The 18,091-nt window shown below is 41.0% G+C and overlaps 1 protein-coding gene across 7 annotated transcripts in view; it reads right to left on the bottom strand.

Moving 5' to 3' along the window:
- The window catches only part of LOC126344938 (oxysterol-binding protein-related protein 1-like), a 413,895-nt gene extending 396,200 nt beyond the window's left edge, over window positions 1-17,695 (bottom strand). The window contains exons 1-3 of one of the 7 annotated variants that reach the window (XM_050002061.1): window positions 17,538-17,660; window positions 16,873-16,917; window positions 16,488-16,572 (exon numbers count right to left, since the gene is read on the bottom strand). The gene's annotated coding sequence lies outside the window, so the exon portion shown is untranslated. Of the gene's footprint in view, window positions 1-16,487; window positions 16,573-16,872; window positions 16,918-17,537 lie in introns of all 7 variants that reach the window. The other 6 variants (XM_050002065.1, XM_050002064.1, XM_050002066.1 and 3 more) reach the window with 6 other exon arrangements.
- Between the last annotated feature and the right edge of the window lie 396 nt (window positions 17,696-18,091).

Raw genomic sequence — 18,091 nt, 5'->3', positions numbered from 1 at the left:
AATAATTCATTTTAAATGTAACCCATTAAACACAATATTCACAAATGATGAGTGAGAAGAATGACTGTTGACAAACCCTAATTTGAGCTATAATTTTCTAGATGCATTCATTTCACAAGATGTGCGGGGGAGGAAGTAAAATATTGCCTGATCCTTCTTGGAACATATGCTCAGAATTTCAACCATAACCCTCCCTGCGATACACAACACTTCCTCATGATGCATGCAATTTCTGAGAGCACGAGCCCATATAGTCCACATACGAGTCCATAGAGCCGCTTATAGAGACCACCTGTGTCAGTCTCCTGGCACACACTGGCACGGCGCCAATGAAACAGCATTATTTAAGTGACCACAAATGAGTGCTCTGCCTATTCTTTATGCTGCATTCATGTTGACCAGTCAACTTGTTCAGTGCTATGCACAACCTGTATCTTAATGTTGCTCTACAAAGTACTATGTTCCAAATATCGTGCTTGTTCTTGATATTAGAAACCTGGCAGTGAGTGAGGGTTAGATTTCCTCCGTGTGTTAGTGCCAGTGCTAAATCACCCAACAAACATCCCGATGGAAGAAATACTCCAATGTCTCACTGCACAGCAGCAAGCTTTCGCAGAACAGCAACAGCACTCCAATCAAGTAGCATCTTCATGTTCGCAGCATGTTGCTCTTACATCAGTGTAACCATTGTCCTTTCCACCATATGATAAATTGGCTGAAGACCGGGACTGCTACAAGACACGATTACGCTGAAATTTCCAGGTTTTTCATGTGGGTGATGTAAACCCAAGCTGGGCTTTCTTTCTCTCCTGGTTTTCGTCACACATATATCAGTTGTTGTGCCAAATTACACCTTTGCAAGAACCGCTCAACTTATCATTTGATGAAATTTGCAAGCTTCTCTCAACCGATTACTGTGACAGAACGCATATCATTGGGACACATGTAGAATTTTACCATTGTCAGAAACACCCCAATCAATATTACAAAGCCTGGGCTGCAGGATAACAAGGTTTGAGCCATCACTGCAAATTAGTCACAAGCACTCATCGCGAATCCTATGCTGATCACATGGTGCATGAAATGGTTATTCAACTGGCCCTCACACAAAAATAAAGAAAAGATGTTATGTGGACATGTGTCTGGAAACACCTAATTTCCATGTTAGAGCTCATTTTAGTTTCATCAGTATGTACTGTACTTCCTCGATTCACCGCCAGTTGGCCCAATTGAGGGAAGGTAATGTTGACTTCGGTGCTTGTCTTGATGTGCGATTCATTGCTCTACAGTACTAGCATCAAGCACATCAGTACGTAGCATCAACAGGTTAGTGTTCATCACAAACATGGTTTTGCAGTCAGTGCCAAGTTTACAAATGCGGAGTCGGCAGATGCCCATTTGATGTATAGATTAGAACAGAGCAATAGTCGTGGCGCGGTACGTTTGTATTGAGACAGATTTCCAGAACGAAGGTGTCCCGGCAGGAAGACGTTCGAAGCAATTGATCGGCGTCTTAGGGAGCACTGAACATTCCAGCCTATGACTCGCGACTGGGAAAGACCTAGAATGGCGGGGACACCTGCAGACGAGGCAATTCTTCATGCAGCTGACGATAACCCTAATGTCAGCGTCAGAGAAGTTGCTGCTGTACAAGGTAACGTTGACCACGTCACTGTATGGAGAGTGCTACGGGAGAACCAGTTGTTTCCGTACCATGTACAGCATGTGCAGGCACTATCAGCAGCTGATTGGCCTCCACGGGTACACTTCTGCGAATGGTTCATCCAACTATGTGTCAATCCTCATTCCTAAGCAAATGTTCTCTTTACGGATGAGGTTTCATTCCAACGTGATGAAATTGTAAATTTTCACAATCAACATGTGTGGGCTGACGAGAATCGGCATGCAATTGTGCAATCACATCATTAACACAGATTTTCTGTGAAGGTTTGGGCAGGCATTGTTGGTGATGTCTTGATTGGGCCCCATGTTCTTCCACCTACACTCAATGGAGCACGTTATCATGATTTCATACGTGATTACCTGTGCTGCTGGAAAATGTGCCTTTACAAGTACGACACAACATGTGGTTCATGCACAATGAAGCTCCTGCACATTTCAGTCTAAGTGTTCGTATGCTTCTTAACAACAGATTCGGTGACCGATGGATTGGTAGAGGCGGACCAATTCCATGGCCTCCATGCTCTCCTGACCTCAACCCTCTTGACTTTCATTTATGGGGGCATTTGAAAGCTCTTGTCTACGCAACCCCGATACCAAATGTAGAGACTCTTCGTGCTCGTATTGTGGACGGCTGTGATATAATACGCCATTCTCCAGGGCTGCATCAGCGCATCAGGGATTCCATGCGACGGAGGGTGGATGCATGTATCCTCACTAACGCAGGACATTTTGAACATTTCCTGTAACAAAGTGTTTGAAGTCACACTGGTACGTTTTGTTGCTGTGTGTTTCCATTCCATGATTAATGTGATTTGAAGAGAAGTAATAAAATGAGGTCTAACATGAAAAGTAAGCGTTTCCGGACACATGTCCACATAACATATTTTCTTTCTTTGTGTGTGAGGAATGTTTCCTGAAAGTTTGGCCGTATCTTTTTGTAACACCTTGTATATCAAGAACAGAAGGAGGCCCATGATTGAATCCTCTGGAACACCTAATGTAATTTCACCCCAGTTAGATGAAGTGGGAAACTTATTTAAATCACTTGATCCATATAAGGAAACTTTTTGCTTCCTGTTTTGTAGGTATGACTTAAACCACTCGTATGCTATTCCATTTATACCATAGAGCTGTAATTTCTGTAACATAATGTCATGATTCACACAATCAAATGTCTTGGACAAGTCACAGAAAATTCCAATGGTGACATTTTACTATTTAAAGACTCTATTATGTGGACAGTGAAATTCTATATAGCTGTCTCAGTGGAACAACATTTTTGAAATCCAAACTGTGATTTACCAAGTATCCCATTACTGTTGAGATGGCTAACCACTCAAGAGTACATTACTTTCTCGAAGATTTTTGAAAATGCTGTAAGCAAGGATACTGGCTGATAATTATTGACATCTGTGGTGACCCCCTTTTTGTACAGAGGCCTGACAATGACATATTTTACCCTGTCTGGGAAAATACCTTGAGTTAGTGATGCATTACATATGTGACTCAGAACAACAGTTGTCATTGCTCCACATTGTTTTAATATCTTATTACAGATGTCATCTACTCCAACAGAACATTTATTTTTCAAAGATTTAATGATTTTACTTACTTCACAAGAGGTTGTTAGGTGAAACTTAATGTGACTTTTTTTTTTTAACAGGCTCTTCCATGTACTGCCTGGCTTTTTCTTTTGAACTGTTCTCACGAATTTTTTTCTCCTACACGTAAGAAATGGTTGTTAAACACATTATCTATTTGTGTACTGTTGTTTAGGATGGTCTCACTCTATTTAATAGTAATACTACCTACCCCAGTGCGTACTTTTCCTGTCTCCCTTCTAACAACATTGCATATTGATTTGATTTTATTGCCGGAGTTGTTAATTTTTTCTCTAACATGCATATTTCTTGATTTTCCTTACAACTTTTCTCAGTATGTTACAATAATTTTTGTAGTGTAAAACTACTTCTGGATCTTTACTAGTTCTTGCTGTCTCATACAGTTTTCCTTTTCTTTCTGAAGACACTTTAATACCTTTAGCAATCCAAGGTTTCTATGAAAAGTGTGCGGTGTTACATTTAATAATTTTCTTTGGGAAACAATGCTCCAAAATTGGTATAAATTTATCAAGAAATATGTTGCATTTATCATTAGCATTTGGCTCATTATATACATATTTCCAATTAACATTTCTTAAGCTTTCTCTGAAGTGCTCTACAGATACCGGGTTGAATGACCTCACACTTTTACTTAATGGTTTCCAAACAGTACACCCTGTTAGGTTTTGTAAGTTAATCAGTTGTGCATCATGGTCTGAAAATCCATTCACCACAGGATAAGCATGTGTTTGTTTTACATCCCCTTTCTGTACAAATAAATTATCTATTAGCATACTACTGTCTTGAGCTAGTGAGTGTAGCAAATACTCATTTGGGCTTGTTTAAATATTTGCATTTGCCTATTGGCAATGTTTCCGCACTCGCCATTTTCCAATGGTATTTGGAACAGCTGACTGTGCAAGTACTAAACTGTTCAAACTATCTGGACAATATTGTAGAAGCAGGAGGTCGTACACCTGAAGAACATATTCCAGATGTACATGCTTTGTTTCATGTGATATCTGAACCAGGACTAAAGTGTAGACTGGACAAGTGTGATTTTTTAAACCTAATTGCAGTATCTTGGTCATGTCATAAACAGTCAAGGTGTACATCCTCTTCAGTCGCATTTGTTAGCTATACAAGACTCGCCAGTTCCTCACAATGTCAAAGAATTGCAGTCATATTTATGGAAAATGAACTATTATATTCAGTTCATACTGAATGCTGCACAAATTGCAACTCCATTGCATCGCTTGCATTGCAAGAATGTCCCCTTTGCTTGGACAGATGAGTGCCAAGTAGATTTTCAAAAACTTAATGATGCATTGCTCAGTGATCAATGCTTAATTAACTTTGATCTTGAAAAATCAGTTGTATTGCAATCTGAAGCTTCCTTTTACGGAATCTATGCAGTGCTTTCGCACAGAACTGGTGATAAAGACAGACCTATCACTTTCACATCAAAAGTGTTATCCAAAGCTCAATGTAACCAGTCACAAATTGAAAAAGAGAGTTTAGCTATTGCGTATGGATTCACCAAATTCCACCACTATTTGTATGACAGAAAATTCTACTTAGTAACAGATCACAAGCCTTCGCAGTCCTTGTTTCATCTGATGAAACTGGTACCTGTACGACCTGACCAAAAATTGCAATGATGGGCTTTGTTATTGTCTCAATACCAGTACGAGACTGTGTACCATCCGACAGTTTAACATAGTAATACAGACGCGCTTTCACGTCTTCCAATTGGCCCTGATACAGACTTTCACACTTCTGCTGCATCTTTTTGCACATCGATGCTCAGGATTCTGAATTGCTTCAGTCTTTTCCACTGAGCTATAGGAAAATAGCACAGGCCATGGAAGCTGATTTAGGTTTGAACATTTTGCTCAATTATATTCACACATCTTGGCCTCACACATTGAATAGCATAAAGAATTCTGTAGTGTGCCAATACTTTGCACGTCAGCATCGCCTCACTGTACAGAAAGGTGTGATTCTTGTTCAGAATGACAGTGGACAATCATGTGTGTTGATCCCTAAAGCTTTGGATAAAAAAGTATTGCAGTTACTTCACCAAGGACACGTGGGGATTGTTCGTACAAAACAGTTAGTGTGCAGACACAGTGCTTGGCAGGGTATGGATGCCCAAATAGAACACATGACATTACAGTGTCACGCACTGGCAAACAATTAATCTGCTCTGCCATAAAAATTCTTTGCTTGGCCTAAGTCGCACTTGCTTTGGCAACGTGTGAACATAGACTTTGCGGGAACTTTTTTGAACACCATTTGGTTGATTGTGATTGACTCATATCGCAAGTTCCCTTTTGCTGTGCCAATTAACTCTGCCACATCACGTAGCACAGTTCAGGTGTTGACATCAGTCTTTTGCCTAGAAGGTTTACCTGAAGTACTAGTGTCAGACAACTGACCTCAGTTCACGTCAAATGAATTTGAAACATTCTTGCACAGGGATCAAGCCGTTGCACCACTATGTTAATGCAATTGCAGATTTTCCGTGGCCGACCTTCGTTACAAAACTGCAAGCATTTCTATGTCAAGTTGCATACTACCATATGTTTTTTACCAAATGCATCCACAGTTGCTCAGTCCCTGCACATGCTTTTCCATACAAATGTGCCTTTTTTCTGGTCCCCAATTTGTGATGGAGTGTTCACTTTGCTTAAATCTAAGCTGCAATCTGCCCTGTGTCAGCCCACTTCCAGCGGGTCAGCATCTCGTGTTGGCTACAGAGGCCTCTCAGCATTGTCTTGGTGCAGTATTGTCTCACAAATGTACAGACTGGTCTGAAGTTTGAACGGCCTATTGCTTACACTTCTTTAAGACTAACTCCTGCTCAGCAGTGGTATTCTCAGATTGAAAGGAGGCTTTAGCGATTGGTCTAAGTTTCATTTACTCACAGATCACAAGCCATTCCTTGTTCTTATTAAACCTTTGGTTTCCACGCCGAACAAGGCAGAGTACCATTTGCAGCAGTGGGCTATCTTCATCTCCCATTATCATTATCAGATCCAATATTGGCCAACAGCATAACACACCAACACCGATGCCTTATCTGACCTTCAAATCGCCCAGACACGGCATTTGATCAAAATAAGTTGCTTTGTTTCTATTTAGATGAGAGCTTTGCCACCACCGTGGATCCTGTACTTTGTTGGGTCCTCTCTTCTGTGCAGAATGTTTGGTCAGTAAAAATCCTGAGCCATGCCTCAGATGCCTTGCATAATTTCTTCCCATCAAGCACCGGCTTCCTGTGTTTGTTAGGGTTATTTTGCTACCTATGGATGAGGATGCTCCCTTTTTTAAGATTTCCACTTCCTTACACCATAATATACTGGGGCTTCTGTGTATCGGTCATTGGGTGACCTCTTGCACCAAAACTTTGGCCCTTCGGCATATGTGTTGGCCAGACATAGACGAGGATTTTATGTGGTTTAACACCGCATGCACTCACTGTGTTCAGCAACATGTAGCTCCACCCAAGGGAGTGTCTACATGTTAATTTTGCCGGGGCCTACCTAAATCAGTATTGGCTAACTGTAGTGGATGCCTATTCCAAGATTTTCGCAATTGAGGGATTATGTATACAGTGGATACCAATAATGACCCCCAGTTTGTTAATTGAAGATTTGCATGTTTTTGTCAGGCTAATGGTGTTCGCCATCTCACAGCTACTCCATTTCACACTCAATCTACTGGCAAGGCTGAACACTTGGTTCAAATATTTAAAAATCAAATGTGGAAGTGGTATCTGACAGGTGTCCTGAAGCTGCATTAAAAAGTTTTTTGAGCCCATACCTTTTCACTCAAGTGGGGGCAAGGGCCCAATGGAGCTGCTACATGGACACCAACTACTGAACCACCTTCACCTGCTGCATCTGACACTCCATCCACCAGCACCATCAGCTTCACAACAGTTCCAGCAAAGTGTGCCTGTCTGGGCTCGTGGCTTTGGCTGCTGACCAAACTAGGTTCCTGCCATTATTGAGCATTGCCAAGGCTGGCGCCAGTGTGTCACCTTCACTCCTGATGGGTAAAATTCCCATCACTTCGACCAGCTGTGGCCACGCCAGATGGGGCCTGTTCTGGGGGGCCCACCACCCCGCAAACCCCTGCCACAGCTGATGCCTGTTCCTGTGTCGCAGACAGACCGGTTCATGCCACAGAGCGGGTCAGTGTCTGGCTGACTGCTCCTGAGGTTCACACTTCATCACACACTCTTCAACTGGCGTCATGGTTGCACCCCAAGCTGCAGCCATCACCGTTGTTGTTGCTGGGTCCTGTGCGGGTGTCATCTCCGATGCCCCTGCTGACACCTGTGACACCAGCCCCTGGCCTCGGTGAGGATGATGCAATGCACGCACTGTCCCTGGTCCTGCCCTATAGCCTCTCACGAGAGGGGAGACACTGCGCCAACCCAACCCCTCATCACTTCCACCCCTACTCGTCAGTGACTGTCCGCCACATGCTGCAGCACCTGGCAGCTGCCTTTGTCATACGATGAAACGGCCATCAGCACAGTCATTGGTGTTATCAGTAAACATAATCTCAGTGGTACCTTATGACATTAGTGATTTTCTTTTCCATCCACAGTATCAGTACTTTTTCAGTACCAGTGCTTCTTTTTTCCATAGTGTTATGTGTATATAAAAACAAAGATGATGTAACTTACCAAACAAAAGTGCTGGCATGTTGATAGACACACAAACATACACACAAAATTCAAGCTTTCGCAACCAACGGTTGCTTCATCAGGAAAGACGAAAGGATGTGGGTTTTAAAGGAGGGGGTAAGGAGTCATTCCAATCATATATATACCAAGCGGGAAAGCGCCGGTAGATAGGCACAATAAAAACACACACAAACACACACACACACACAAAATTTCAAGCTTTCGCAACCGGCGGTTGCTTCGTCAGGAAAGAGGGAAGGAGAAGGAAAGAGGGAAGGATGTTGGTTTTAAGGGAGAGGGTAAGGAGTCATTCCAATCCCAGGAGTGGAAAGACTTACCTTAGGGGGAAAAAAGGATAGGTATATACTCGCACTTGCACACACACACACACACACATATCCATCCATACATATACAGACACAAGCAGACATATGTCTGCAGAAATACGTCTGCTTGTGTCTGTATATGTGTGTGTGTGTGTGTGTGTGTGTGTGTGTGTGTGTGTGTGTGTGTGTGTGTGTGTGTGTGTGTGTGTGTGTGTGTGTGTGTGTGTGTATATATATATATATATATATGCGCGCGCGAGTATATACCTATCCTTTTTTCCCCCTAAGGTAAGTCTTTCCGCTCCCAGGATTGGAATGACTCCTTACCCTCTCCCTTAAAACCCACATCCTTTCATCTTTCCTTCTCCTTCCCTCTTTCCTGACGAAGCCACCGCCGGTTGCGAAAGCTCGAAATTGTGTGTGTGTGTATATTTGTGTGTGTTTTTATTGTGCCTATCTACTGGCGTTTTCCCGCTTGGTAAGTCATGGAATCTTTGTTTTTAATATATTTTTCCCATATGGAATGTTTCTTTCTTCCCCTCATGCCCTATGAAACAGCATTATTTACGATATCACAAATGAGTGCTCGGCCTACCCTTTACATTGTGTTATTGTTGTCTAGTCAATGGGTTCAGTGCTATACACAACCTGCACCTTACATGTTGCTCTATAAACAACTATGGGGTCAACGGAGGCGTCCGATCCCACCTGTCAGCTTTGACCCCTGACGTAAGGGTGTTGTGGCGTGTGACGTCATGACGGTGTGGAGTTTAATTTATGAATGTGTTATGCTTGTAGATGCGTCTTGTTGCGATTGGTGGTGCCCTCTGGTGGTGTGTGTATGGTCTGTGTGTTATGTGAATTGGATTTATTTGGGTGTCGGTTCTTGAAGTGTGCATTTATCGGTCGTGACTGTTATAGAAGAATGGAAATTGGTTTCAGTGAGTGAAGAATTAAGTTTCCGTTGTGTTTATGTTATTGTGGTGTCATTTGATGTTATTGGTTTGCTGTTTGTCACGCGGTAAGTCGTTTAATTCAATTTTTTGGCTTCTTTTACGGGTGTGAATATGACTTAAGTTTAATAGTGTGCATCTGCGAGCTGAAATGTTGTCCATCATTAAGTTTCTGCAACATTTTGGGCTTGAGATGGAAATAGTGAAATGCGGTAAGCAGTCATTTCTTTGGGTCTATTGTTCGCATGTTATGCTGTTCAGTGGGGTTTTTGCGTGTTGTTGGGTTGGTGTTATTTACTGCATGAGTTGTGGTTGATGTTTTGGTATTGGCACTTGTCGCTGATTTATGTATCTTGGAGGAAGTACCCAATTTCAATTTTTTTTGTATCGTCAGTTGTATTTGAGCTACATAGATCATGGGAAGTGACCGATTCCAATTTGTCGTCATAGCTATGTGTGTTTTGGTATTGTGAGCTGTTGATAGGTCACAACGGAAGTGTCCTATTCCAATTTTAGTTGTTTTAAGTGTGGTTTTGTGGTATTGATAGCTCCAGCGTGATTATAATATTTGGAGTAGTTGGTTTTTATTTTGCAGTATTAACAATTGCGGTTGAGCTATGTAGTTGAAGGGAAGAGACCAATTCCTGTCGATATTGTAAGTGTAGCGGAATTAGGGGATTTCGTGGTGTTTTTATGTCGTAGTTTTGTGTGGTTTGGGATTGTGTGTGTCTATATGTATTCATGATCCTGTTAGTTTGATTATATTTTTGGAGGGAGATATGTGTGTTGGTCTTATATGTATTTTCGAGTTTGTTGTCATGTTTATGTAATGACATCATAGGTGCCGTATTGGAGATATTTAGAATGGTCTTTTCCACCATATTGGTGATGTCATGGGTCAAAGCAGACGGGTGGAATCGGACGTATATGTAATCCCGAACTATGGTCTGTATATTGTGTTTGTTCCTTTTATAAAAACTTATCTTGTAGCATATGTCAGTGAAGTTTCTTGATCACCTCCATAATGCTCTTGCGAATATGAGAAAAGAGGAATAGTTAAGTCTCACAGACATGAAGAACTGTCACATACTGACAACGTAATGACTTGCAATTTGTTATGCTTAAGGCTGTTGGAAGCCATCAAGGGCACTACAAGATGGGAAGTCAGAGACACAATGCAAAGAACAGGCAAAAATGGTCACTTTTAAGTTAGTGGGGCTAAACACTAACACTAGAGCCCTGCAAAATGCAGACGCTGTGGACAGCTGTCCCAGGGGAGTTAAGTTTAATGTCAGAGAATTAACTGGTAACTCCAGTCACCACCTGAACACTGTAGTAAGGCATCACACTAGAAGATGGCCACAAAAAGGCAAGTCTTACCAGAGGCAGCAAGCTTGATACTTGCTCCTACAAACTGCAATGTCAGTGGGTATAGACAAGTTAAGAGTTCTACTATAGCTCTCCCCACTCAGAAGAGGACTGGGGGCAGGGCCAAGTTACTTAGAACACTGTTGTTGCTGGCCATAATATCAGTGTCAATGACCTACAGCTTTCTGCTGAATGGTATTGCTGACAAACTTGGGGGTTTGTTAATGTAAAGTACAGAAGCAACCTTACTTACAGAATAGGAGAAGGGGAGGAATCTAAATGTGGTTGGCTAGAGAGACCTTGGAGGTGCAGAGCAACTCATCTGGTTGACAGAAAGTTGGTAATTGCTGGTGGATTGGTGAGTCAACTACAGGAAGGGAGTAGTAGTGTGCCACCACAATTCTTTAAAAATGCATGTTTTTGTATTTAGAGGAGTTCGCAGTCAGATCTTTGGGTGCCGACACCATGTCATTCTTGGCCAGCCTTGGTAAGCTATAACGTCTATTTTTCTCACTTGGAGTGATGATCTCAAGTTTGTACATAACATGCTGTTACTGTTACTGCCCCCCACCCCAAGGATACAGATACTGACTTCTGTCATGCAACCAAGCGTCTCCTTTGCTTTTTCTAATGTTTGGAACTAGCCTTCAGTCTAGTAGTTAGTTTGATCACTAATAAATAGTGTTAATCAGACCCCCTGAATTCCATGAGTCTCCCATTACAAGAATCCTGTCAAGTCCCAGAATAAGTGTCTTTCATAGATGTCCTGTGACAGTGTTTAGCACTAATCCAAGTCATCAATCTGCCTAGCTAGGAATTTGTCTTTCTGCATTTGCTCTTCACCATTTGGAAATTACAGACTGACCCAAACCCTGTCTTCCCACTATCATGTGTTAAGACATGGCACAGCACATACTCTCTAGCACTTTCCCAAATTAGATTACCATTTCTGTGATGTTATATCCATTACACTGTTTACAGGATATACAGCCATAGAAGTCTCCCTTGTGCTAGATAGTCAAGTTGCCATCCTTGCAACCCAAATAGGGTAAACTGAAAATTGTGATTCCACCCAACTGCTTTGATCCATGACGTCACTGTGTTACGTTGTGTGAAGTCATGGTGATGTGTTTATGAGTTGCATCATGTTTGGTAGTGTCTCCTGTATCTGATGTTTTTATCTTTCAAAGTTGTTAGTTAGCATGTTAGTCAGTGAGATGAGGGTATTAGGTTGTTATTGAAAGAGTTTGTTGCGGTTTGCTAGTGAGGCACTTCAATTTTGCTGGTGGATACATGTTTGTGTTTAGAATTATTAGTGCCATGAGTTTCTTATGGTTAGAGATTTATTTGTTTTTGTCTGTCATGTGTGTGATAAAAATTTGCAAATAGGTTGTTGCTTGGTGCATAGGGTAAAGATATGATTTCTATGCTCAATGTCCTACAGTTTTTTGGCTGATTTCAGATGATTTTGTTTTGTCTTTTAGGTTTTGTGTGTGTGTGTGTGGGGGGGGGGGGGGGGCGGGGAGGGAGGGTGGGCGAAGACAAGGTTGGGTAGCCTAGATCTGTGTGACAGTGGCTTTGGTTGACGAGCATGTTTTCATGGTTTTCTTTCTTTTTTATTTTAATACGTGTGGATGAGTGTTAGTGTTTGCAGTTGCTTGTGCATATCAATATTGGTAATGATGCAAGTTTTCATGAAGTTTGGGGTTTTTCTTGTTAGTTTTTGGTAACTGTGTTGGGTTGTGGTTGACAGGTATTGTTGGTTAAGTTACATTTTTGTATATTTTGGTTTGTTGTATTGTGGACTTCATTTTAGACAGATAGAGTAACTGGAGGCCAAAATGACAAATTTGACAATATAAGTGTGTTGTTGTAGCTACCATAAAGGTCAAGTGAAATCTGCAATATTGTGTTTGAAGTTGTTTGTGGGTTCATCGTATCAAGGGCGCTACACAGGTGAAGTGTAACTTCCTGGCAGATTAAAACTGTGTGCCCGACCGAGACTCGAACTCGGGACCTTTGCCTTTCGCGGGCAAGTGCTCTACCATCTGAGCTACCGAAGCACGTTCACGCCCGGTACTCACAGCTTTACTTCTGCCAGTATCCGTCTCCTACCTTCCAAACTTTACAGAAGCTCTCCTGCGAAACATGCAGAATTAGCACTCCTGAAAGAAAGGATATTGCGGAGACATGGCTTAGCCACAGCCTGGGGGATGTTTCCAGAATGAGATTTTCACTCTGCAGCGGAGTGTGCGCTGATATGAAACTTCCTGGCAGATTAAAACTGTGTGCCCGACCGAGACTCGAACTCGGGACCTTTGCCTTTCGCGAGCAAGTGCTCTACCATCTGAGCTACCGAAGCACGACTCACGCCCGGTACTCACAGCTTTACTTCTGCCAGTATCCGTCTCCTACCTTCCAAACTTTACAGAAGCTCTCCTGCGAAACATGCAGAACTAGCACTCCTGAAAGAAAGGATATTGCGGAGACATGGCTTAGCCACAGCCTGGGGGATGTTTCCAGAATGAGATTTTCACTCTGCAGCGGAGTGTGCGCTGATATGAAACTTCCTGGCAGATTAAAACTGTGTGCCCGACCGAGACTCGAATTCGGGACCTTTGCCTTTCGCGGGCAAGTGCTCTACCATCTGAGCTACTGAAGCACGACTCACGCCCGGTACTCACAGCTTTACTTCTCGGTCGGGCACACAGTTTTAATCTGCCAGGAAGTTTCATATCAGCGCACACTCCGCTGCAGAGTGAAAATCTCATTCTGGAAACATCCCCCAGGCTGTGGCTAAGCCATGTCTCCGCAATATCCTTTCTTTCAGGAGTGCTAGTTCTGCATGTTTCGCAGGAGAGCTTCTGTAAAGTTTGGAAGGTAGGAGACGGATACTGGCAGAAGTAAAGCTGTGAGTACCGGGCGTGAGTCGTGCTTCGGTAGCTCAGATGGTAGAGCACTTGCCCGCGAAAGGCAAAGGTCCCGAGTTCGAGTCTCGGTCGGGCACACAGTTTTAATCTGCCAGAAAGTTTCATATCAGCGCACACTCCGCTGCAGAGTGAAAATCTCATTCTGGAGGTGAAGTGTAATTTGTGATCATGGCTGCCATTTTGTATGTGCTTGAAATAGGATTGTCCAGCCATTTTGATGATATCACAGGTCAAGGAGATGGGTGGAATTGCAACTTTCATTTTTGCCCCCATCATCTGTCAGGTTTCACCATACATATTTATTTGTAGTCATGTAATAAATGAGCAGCATTACTAGTGAGGAATTTATTTAATATTCGCCTTTATATAAGATTGTGGACACTATCACAGTTGGTTAAATTGTTTCCTCTGCCAGTGTGAGTCAGTGCCTTGAAGTCTTGAATTTGGCACTTTGGAATTATTTACTTTCTGTTATCATAGTCTGCAGCTGGTTCAATGAACTAACACTCCAAAGAAATTTTGTTGGAGGTGAAAATAACTCAAGCCACTCCGCAGCAGCCACTGCCAAAGAAAATGTATTTTGTTAGTGAGAAATAATTTAAAATCTTTACTGCACCTGACTGCATATTCTTCACAGTCTTTGAGATTATGAAGAAGGCCATCTCTAACGTCACACAAGAGAATCGTCACAACAAGGAGGAATGCAGTTAGCAGATACTGCAAAACCTTGTACAAGTGCAAAGTGATCAGTGTTCAATGTTTTGTCAACAGATATGATACTTGCAATGTCAGGCAGTCAAACTGGTGAAAAAATATGGACTTATCATTTCACCTGAAAACAAAGCAAAAGCCACCAGTTTGATTCCCTAACGACAAAATTGAAGCTATCAAATACTTTCTTGTCTAGTGTAGGCAGGATAAAGCACCATGTGGGGTAAAAAACCACACCAAGTTTTTGAATTAATTGTCAGTGATTCAGGAGTTGACCAACAAGTGGCATATTTGCCTTATTAGAACTTACTGTTCCATTAAAGTTCATCCTGGTCGGTCGTACCAGAGATGAGAAAATGTGGCAAGACTGTATTTTCCTATTTACATGTAACTTTTCTGATATTTCACTTAAACATTGTATACGGTATCATCTGGAAAGAAGAATAACGAAGAACTTATTGACACTCCTGCATTTAAATTTCACTTTCAAATGGAAATAATGGTTGCAGTTGTTCCCAAAGATAAACATGGGATATTTGTCATAATATGGCGAAATAGAGCAAATCCCCGGAGTGTTTTGGGGTTAACACCCATAGCCCCAGTAACATGACAGAAATGCTCCAATAATAACCCTGCCCCTCCCCCAAAAGATGACATTCAACCCACACTATATAAGATTATCTCACTTAAAGATATAATTCTCCTGCCAAAAAACAAAAATATTCAGGTAAAGTGAAGGAGTACCTGAAGAAAAGGTACAGGAGCCTAGGACTTCCAGCTTCCGGATTTTTGTTGCCGAGGTAATTTCGTTATACCAGGAGGAAGGCTTTGAAGGTGAATTTTTCCAGGAGCCTACAAATTTATTGTGATAGAGGAAGGGTTGTTGACAATGCGATACTGAAACTGTTGAAACCCACAAAGATGAATGCTTCATGCTTCCATAATGCAATAACTTATTCAGATGACTCAACAAAGTAGGCCTACACTATTTACTAGGTACTTAGATAGCTTAGCATCAGTCACTGAACTCTTTCAGGCTACCTTACCAATCCTGCTTTTGTGGGGAAAAAAAGTATTATTTTGTACAGATATTTTTTAAGCAATATGTTCAAATTTGCGAGATATTTAAGTTCAATATTGTGTTGAGTCACTTGGCTACAATTGAACGACATCACAAAGGGATATTACAAGTGGTTTTTCTTTAATGCAATGATCCTTTTGTAATCCATATTTATCCCAAATGGGGCAAGACCTGCGGTGCTTTAACATGCAATTTTTTTTTTTTTTTTTTTTTTTTTTGCCTAACTTTAAATTTCTCTGGAATTAATAATAAGGTAGAGCTGAAATCTTGGTGGGTTATAGATAACACCACAATCTATGCCTTCAGTTTGAAATTGTGGGAAAAATTTACACACCATTGACCATAATGTTAGAAAAATTGAAAATTGTAGGACTTTACCCCCCTTATCCTGTAAGTGGACACAATACAACATGTACATGCAAAAAGTTCAACACTTTACCCGTACAGACTCAGCTGGTTTCACTGGATATTTTCAAAACTAAAACCAAAGTGTGGATGAAGAAAAATACCTTTTATGGTATAGAAGAATTTCAGAGTAGTTGTAAACATGACCTAATTTATTGATAAATTAAGGTTCAAATGGCTCTGAGCACTATGGGACTTAGAACTACTTAAACCTAACTAACCTAAGGACATCACACACATCCATGCCAGAGGCAGGATTCGAACCTGCGACCATAGCAGTCGCGCAGTTCCAGACTGTAGCGCCTAGAACCGCTCGGCCGATAAATTAAGGCTTACTGTCATGTATAGATATGGGTGTAGCGGCAGCTATAAGCTAATAGGGTACAACACTGTAATATTTTCACCATGTAATATTTTGCTATGTAATAATAATAATAATAATGTCGTGTGACTACGGCCCATGTAACACATAATGTCCAAACAGTTGTGATTTTTCTGATGACATCGACTGCATGTTAATGGTGAAAGATGGAGGGAAAAAAAACACAAGCACCTATTGTCTTGTTGAAATGATAAAACAATAAATGTTTAGCAACATCTCTATTAGCGATTCAGAATTTAATTTCTGATGATTTATATTACACAGAAAACATAAGGCATTTTATTTTGGCAAGTTTTTTAACATAGGATGCAATATGTTATGCAAGTCAGAGAATTTTCCACTTACAAAATGCAGTACTAGTAACTGTATCACTTGTCATTAAGTGAGGTTAACAATGACTGCAGAAGAACTGGACATCTGCCTGCATCACCTATAACAAAACATTTTCCACACTGTTGTTTGACAATCAAAATATTCTGTAAGGTGAAACAGTGTGACAGTTGGGCATTCTTGTCATCACCAATTATTATGAGTAAAATTAAGTAGCAACAAATAAAAATTTTATGTCACTGAACAGATGAACTATTTATCCTTGACTGAGGCAAAAACCAAAGCACTATGTCTTCTTGCCATTAATTAAGAGTTAAACAAAAGTACTTCAAATATAGCATCAAAATGTACACAGCCGTACTCACATATGAGAACTTCAAATAAATTATTGTAAAAGTACCTTGTCTGCTTATCTGATGTGTTAGTGGGCACTACTTCACTCGGCCTATAATACATGGATTAAAAAAAAATTGCCACAATTTAGCATACAGTATAGTTAACGAGTTACAGTCTATCTTAAGCATTCAAATATGATGCGAAATGTATGATGAAACTTTCCTACATGCAATCAGTTAAGCACCACACAAATTTTGAAACGTTCTCAGAAGAAGGGCCCAGAGATTTAAAAATATATGCAATTGTACCCAAGTACTTCGTGTCGTGAAACAACATAAACAACTAGATTTCTCGAAAAAGGCTACAATCACTATTCGCAAATACAACATAAAAGCAACCAGAAGAACTTTAAGGTCAGGATTCCAATCTGAAGTCAGCAGTACATAACAATTACGAGATCTATGTGATTTGTTCTGGCAGGATATGGGTCTGTTCCTATCACTTTGTAGTGCATTATAAATGTTTCGTCAAAAAAACATAGTTATTTCTGAGCTACGAAGCTTAATTCAATATCACTATGAGCTTGTATTTAAAAACAGTGTCTATAGGCCAACTTAGGTACAAGATACTACGACTTTAGATTTAAAACTACAGAAATGCAAACAAGGTAGTCGTCTGCTGTGCACTCATAAGAAAAGGTAAATTTAGGAAGTGTTTTAATATGCTTACGTTACTTTTTGCGTTGTGGACTGCAAAACCAAGCGATATAGAAATAAACAGTGAAGCCCAACGAAGTTGTCATCCATCAAACCACCGTAAACCCCAATAAATAAACACATGCCCCTCTGATGACAGATTTTCAAATCATCAAAGATGTTCATGAAAGGAGAGATTATAGCTTCGACCATATCTATGGTCGAAGGATTATAGCGTTACCTCACCATCGTTGAAGGCTTAAGTCGGGTCTCCGAATGCAACAATAGTAACGTCACCCGTAGTGTCATTGTAGTTGCATTTGGATACAACCAGATTCCTGTAGTGTTCATAGAGTGGCAGCACCTTTAATTATGCCATTAAAAGTTAGAACCATATTACCTCTTTCAGTAAATCTTGTAAATGTATACACCAGCGGTAAACAACTCGAATTACCAAAACGTGTAATTTCGTGAAGTCACAGTTTGAAACAACTGTATTTCCACGAACCTCTCCCTCTGAAATCAGTAAAATAATAAACTCACTGAAAAGTAAAAGCTCTTACGGAATTGATGGCATTTCCAGCAAGA

This window comes from Schistocerca gregaria, chromosome 1 (assembly GCF_023897955.1).
Source record: "Schistocerca gregaria isolate iqSchGreg1 chromosome 1, iqSchGreg1.2, whole genome shotgun sequence".
Taxonomy (NCBI): domain Eukaryota; kingdom Metazoa; phylum Arthropoda; class Insecta; order Orthoptera; family Acrididae; genus Schistocerca; species Schistocerca gregaria.
This window is presented reverse-complemented; position numbering and strand designations above follow the sequence as displayed.